The sequence below is a fragment of the Sinocyclocheilus rhinocerous genome, unplaced genomic scaffold (assembly GCF_001515625.1).
Source record: "Sinocyclocheilus rhinocerous isolate Xijiao unplaced genomic scaffold, SAMN03320098_v1.1 scaffold60, whole genome shotgun sequence".
NCBI classification, from domain to species: domain Eukaryota; kingdom Metazoa; phylum Chordata; class Actinopteri; order Cypriniformes; family Cyprinidae; genus Sinocyclocheilus; species Sinocyclocheilus rhinocerous.
Genome location: NW_015656173.1, coordinates 173433 through 179596, shown reverse-complemented (window position 1 = coordinate 179596; position 6164 = coordinate 173433). Strand labels below are relative to the sequence as shown.

General features: G+C 36.0%; 1 protein-coding gene and 1 long non-coding RNA gene across 3 annotated transcripts in view; one reads left to right on the top strand and one right to left on the bottom strand.

Moving 5' to 3' along the window:
- LOC107719788 (uncharacterized) overlaps positions 1 to 4611 on the bottom strand; it is a 4929-nt gene extending 318 nt beyond the window's left edge. The window contains exons 1-2 of the long non-coding RNA XR_001637548.1: positions 4347 to 4611; positions 3910 to 4243 (exon numbers count right to left, since the gene is read on the bottom strand). This is a non-coding gene — a long non-coding RNA (uncharacterized LOC107719788). The remainder of the gene's footprint in view (positions 1 to 3909; positions 4244 to 4346) is intronic.
- Positions 4123 to 6164, top strand: part of LOC107719787 (metallophosphoesterase MPPED2-like) — a 67824-nt gene continuing 65782 nt past the window's right edge. For both annotated transcript variants that reach the window (XR_001637547.1, XM_016527303.1), the window contains exon 1: positions 4123 to 4191. The gene's annotated coding sequence lies outside the window, so the exon portion shown is untranslated. The remainder of the gene's footprint in view (positions 4192 to 6164) is intronic.

Below are 6164 nucleotides of genomic sequence, written 5' to 3'. Positions count from 1 at the left end.
ATATATTTTAAGATCAGTCAGTGCAAGTTTCTTTCAGTTGAAACAGCTCAGACTTACATTTTAGTCTAGGACTAGGCTTAAGCCTTGTCCGTGAAACCGGGGGATTATGTTTTCATTTGTCTTGTATCTCTACACATTTTCATGTTTTTGTGTGAGCTTGTTGTGTTCATAATTTTTTAACTCTGGTAGCGAGTAATTATCAGTTGTTGAAGCCCAGTTTTACTCTGTAAACATTTAACACAAAAACTGTTTTAAAATCAGTTCACATTAAAAAAATTGCGTGGTGCTTTCCAGCCTTAAATTGCTTTGGATAAAATCCTCTACTAAATGAATACATGTAAATGTTGACATTAGCTTAGAAAAAAACATTACTGGTGTGCTTTTTGAGACAAAACAAAGGCACTGATATATTTTAAGATCAGTCAGTGCAAGTTTCTTTCAGTTGAAACAGCTCAGACTTACATTTTAGTCTAGGACTAGGCTTAAGCCTTGTCCGTGAAACCGGGGGATTATGTTTTCATTTGTCTTGTATCTCTACACGTTTTCATGTTTTTGTGTGAGCTTGTTGTGTTCATAATTTTTGAACTCTGGTAGCGAGTGATTATCAGTTGTTGAAGCCCAGTTTTACTCTTTTACTCAAAATTGCGTGGTGCTTTCCAGCCTTAAGTTGCTTTGGATAAAATCCTCTACTAAATGAATACATGTAAATGTTGACATTAAAAATGTCAAGGTGTGAATTTGGGCCCTTAAACTTGGATGGACATCAGACAGGTTCAGTATTTGGTTGCTTAGAATTGGCAGTCAGCCTCTGCTGGTAGATGTCATAACTACACCTTTTTGTTTCTCTATTGAAGGCCATTCTAAATTAGCTGTATATTCTGAAGAAGTCTTTATATATATATATTGCTATATTATAGTAGATATTACCAGTGCACGGTTCTTAAAAACATGAAATATATTTTTAGCTTTAGGCAGCCTTTGACGTCACACCTCAGGAGTCACTATTGAAGGGTTTGTGTGCATTCTGACATCAGTCAATCAGCGTCGTCATGATGTCATTTTGGCCCCAGAATAATTAGTCACATGACATTTTATGGCATTTTATTCAGTGTCATGCAGTGCAATAATTAGCTGTATATTCTGAAGAAGTCTTTATATATATATATTGCTATATTATAGTAGATATTACCAGTGCACGGTTCTTAAAAACATGAAATATATTTTTAGCTTTAGGCAGCCTTTGACGTCACACCTCAGGAGTCACTATTGAAGGGTTTGTGTGCATTCTGACATCAGTCAATCAGCGTCGTCATGATGTCATTTTGGCCCCAGAATAATTAGTCACGTGACATTTTATGGCTCAGGTGATTGGCTCCAAAAAATTGAGCATGAACAAAGATGCACGGTTGTGTATTTTAATGGGCATTGAGGTGAATAGGAATGTTCTCAGATATCTTTTTCCAGGTATTACAGACCTACTTGTTTAGAATTCTTTATAATATAAATCCTTTTGACTGATATTAATTCAGTCTGTCATGCAGTGCAATATTATATGAAATCCAATTATATTTTTCTCTTCCACTCTAGATCCCTCTAGTCTTGATATCCTAATACAAAGAGTGACAATATATTTGATCAACATAAAACTGTGTGCGTGTGTCTATCTGAGAGCCCTTTGTGCCCCTGCTGCTAGATTTGGGTTACGTGAAAATCACCCACCACTCGTCACAGAATCTATCCCACCCTCCCAGTTAATATGGCTTTTATTCCATTTCCATTTTCATAGAGTCATTTTGCCCCTTTTTTATAGAAGGTCATAAAATATATAGTGAATTTTTTAAGCATTCTGCATAACATTTACATTTTCTATTGTATAGATGTGATCAGGGGAAGAAGACTGAATAAAACATTCATGTCAGAGGCCATTTCTTCAGTGACATTTGAAGCTGTATCTATCATCGCTCTCTCTCTCTCTCGCTAGTGCAGGCAGGGGGACAAATGATGGTGCAGTGTTTAACGGCGGCCTCCGCGAATAAAATTCCTACTCTGCCTTCACATTATTGCCCGCTGGCTAGTCGATGAAAACACATTTTCCAGAGATAAGAGAAAAGTCAAATAGAAATGTCGCTTCGTTGTGTGTGGTTTGCGTGTATTAGTGTGTGTGGGTTTCTGAAAATTGAAACATGTCAGTGAAAAATCCACATTTCAAAGATTCACCTTCTTGCTTGCAACACGTAACAGTAATGCACAGCAGATACAGTCCAATGCCGTCATGTCACCTAGCAAGGATTTCAGTGGTAAAAATTTACACTTTTCAATTAGCCCATTCATAATTTTTACAGCTTAGTATAAGTCACCACGTTTATGATCCATATTTTGCATAAGGCATTCAGATCTGAATTTAACATTTGCCACAATAGTACTTGACATGTGAACTGATTTGATTGGTCTGAGTGAGCAGTGTACTGGGGCAGGGCAAATCATTTTCAGAGGCTGAATGGGAAAAGCATAAAATAAATTCCTTGACATGCTAATTGCAACAAATGTTCAATTATAAGTTTTATATATTTACAAAACACTACTAAAAACTGCATAAATAAATAAAGCATAAATAATAAAGCATAAATAAATAAAGCATACATAATAAAGCATAAAATCAATTCCTTGACATGCTAATTGCAACAAATGGTTAATTATAAGGTTTATACATTTACAAAACACTATAGAACACCTAAAAAGTAAAGTATCGTGAATTACATTTTTCAAAATAATCCCATATATACAGTTGCTAAATAAAAGTCACATAAAAATTGGCCACTGAATTTAATTTTGACCAGATTTTTAAGATATTTTGATGGTTCCTTTCTTTTTAAATAACTCTTTAATTAAAATAATCTAATTTCAAGCTAGGATACGTCATATGTACAGTATACTGTATGAATGCATTATAAATACATACTCACATAACACTTGTGTTTATTTGGTTATCAGTTTTTGAAACGGCACAATTGCACATAAAATTACAATTAAAAAAAAAATTATGCCTGCTTCTTTACAGCTGTTTATGAGAAATGCTATATGCAACTGCTCTTTAGAGCTCTACACTAATTTGTCTCTCTCTCTTACACACACACATCTATACACACTACGTGGTTCAGATGAGTTTTAGTAGGAAAAGTTGCTTTTTATTGGTATATTTGTTATATATTATTCTTATTTTCACACGCAGTAAGTCTGAACTGAACCTATCACTCACATACATTTTGACACATTAAGTCATAATGCATTTCTTATAATGGCATGTTACAAAATTAAATCAGCAATGATTGTATTCAACAACAAGAGCGTTTGATTCTTTGTTAATAATTCTGTTGTAGATTTTCTGTCTCATTTTACCATGCAACGCTGGGATTTCTGATATCGTAGTAGCTCTTGTTTTTTTTTTGTGTGTGTGTTGGGGGGGTCACATATTATAACATACAATGATAGAAAATACCTGACTTATCACACAAAGACCAGTGTGCAAAATTTGGCTGTGTAATTCACCAAAAAGTGGCCCATTTGACCTGACCTTACCCTATGAAATTAACGCAGACCCTTTTCACTCAGTCCTACAAGGAAAAACTTTGCAAACATCACTTCATTTTGACAGTAACAAAGACCCAGTGCTCTTATACACGCAGTGTGAAGTAAATAATGGTGTCTCCTTTAAAATGTAACCTAAAAAATGCACTTCCTCAAGGTACTTTAGGTCCTCTTAGGTTTGATTAAATCAATGCTATAAAATGTAACCCCCAAAACAAAAGACACTGCAGAAAGACGCGAAAATAAGCAGCAGAAAGAGGGTCTCTCCTCTCCACGTGTGAACGCATATCATGGCAGACTCTTCTAAGGGAGGGGAGGAGTAACCACACACACACACTCTCGCTCCGCCATGCTAGTACGGAGGCTATGCACTCGTCGCTGCTCTCTGACCCCAGTGGCAGTCCTTTCTTCCTCTGCCGCGGTCTAGACTCGCTCCCCCTCTCCGCCAGTCAGAGCGAGGCTCGCCGCCTGCCTGCGCCGCTTATCCCGCGTCTCGCCGGAGGGTCTCCCAGGGTCGAGGGTCCTGCCCCTGCCCGGCTCCGAGTGCCACCTCTTCGGCTACCGACATCTGCATTCCCCGGCGTGTATGGAGCAACATCTTTAGAGGTGGGCGAGAGAGAAAGAGGGTCTTTCAACCTCTTCTGGTGTGTTATGCAGCCTGGAAATGTACGCGTAGACAGGGAGCGAGAAAAAAAAAAAAAAGACACAAAAGGGTTAGAGGTGGCTTGTCATTGAACGGCGGTGTCAGCGCAGCTACTCACCCGGGGAACGATCACCCTTCGCGGCGGGCGCGTTGGACACATTTACCCGCGACTTTGCGTGTTTTTAACTCGAAATGTCGGTGATATTGTAGTCGGGGGTGATGTAGGTTCAAGTTGATCTCTTTTGCTCTCTCTCTGAAGAGTGCAGTCCGCACTTGAAACATGATTTGCAGCCTTTATTTTGATCGTTCCCTCGCATTGTTCAGCCGGAAGCAGTAACGTTAGATTTGAGCGCAAATAAATATCACGCGGTCATATATTAAACGCAACGGCAGATTTTTACGCAGCTAAGCTAGTGGTTGCTAGCTAGCAGAGGTGAGGAAAGCGATTTTTTTTGCATGAGGATGAATATTGTTTTATGCAAAAAATGGGATTTACGTTAAACAAACTAGTATATTACCTTTAGAGTTATTTGTATTTTACTGAAAAAGTTTGACGTAAGATCAAAGATAACTTAATGACAGATACGTGACAGGAAAATACTGTATTTCGTTTTTAAAAACTGTAGTAAGTTTACAGCATATCAGCATAATGTCGTGTATATGATAGTACATTTATATTAAATTAAAACGAATGTAATTATAATTATGGTTGTTATTTCTGTCACTTGTACAGTGCTGTAGGTGCAAGTACAGTAAGCATAAATAACACTTGCAGTTGGGGGGGGGAATATTGCAAAATTGCATAATAATGGTATGAAGTAAAGCTACAGACATGTTGAACAGGGGAGAGGGAAAACGAGACTCCTAAATTAGAAAGTACTACTACTAATAATAATAGTTATAGTTATATTATTAATAGTTAATAATAATAATTCATCAGTAATAATAATAATTCATCAATAAAAAACATCCAATTGATTGACAGAATACTACTGACTAATGCTTGCATGTCTAACACTACAGAACAAAATGCAAGAATTCAGAATTCATTTGCATCACATTTTGAATGCCCTTAGTCTTGTACATATTAAACATGTTGTGTTTAGTTGAATAATGTGATTTTTACACACTGCTGCCGTAGATAACATGGAGAGAGCAGTGTCACACTTTACTCATTTTTTTTAGGATGTGCGATGATGGGTTGCCTCATTAAATGATGTCTAGCTAAATCTAGTGCGGTAAACGTACTATGTGGCAGATGTTCCTGTGCAAAATCAGTTATTATTGCTGCATGCATTTAAACAGTAAATAGTGGTCAATGTGATTGTTTTCCCATATAAGTATTATTTTGTTTTATTACTTGTATTATTTTTATATATCTTTCAAAGAATAAAGTGTAAACTGACAGCAACATTCTATACAGTTTCTACAGTAAATATGTTATAACATCTTTTAAAGTAAGTAAAGTAAGTGAGTGAAAGTTGTTTTGAGAGGGTTAGATGAAGTAGTTAAGGGTTAGGTCATTAGGCCTTTTGTATTATGTTTTGTTTTCAACACTCTTGCTTAGATTTTGTTGTCAGCTTGATTAAGGTTTGGATCATGGTATATTGTTCAGTCATTGATCTGTCATTAGAGTTTTGGTTAAATTTGCAACTGGAGTTTGTGTTGTTGAGTTTGGAGGAGATTCTGAACAACTTTATTAGTGATCAGCATGAAAGTTGTTTTTATCATACATTTCAAGTGGAAATGAAATGAAAATTATTATAAATGATAATTATTAGATGTTTGCCAGAAAAACTTTAAATATTTAAGCAGATGTATTCTAGAAAATAAAATTTATATTAAATGTAACCTAAGTTTGAGTTTAATGTAGTAACATCTAAATTAACGGTTTTTTTCTCTACAAGTCAAAAATATACTTTAATATGACTAAATA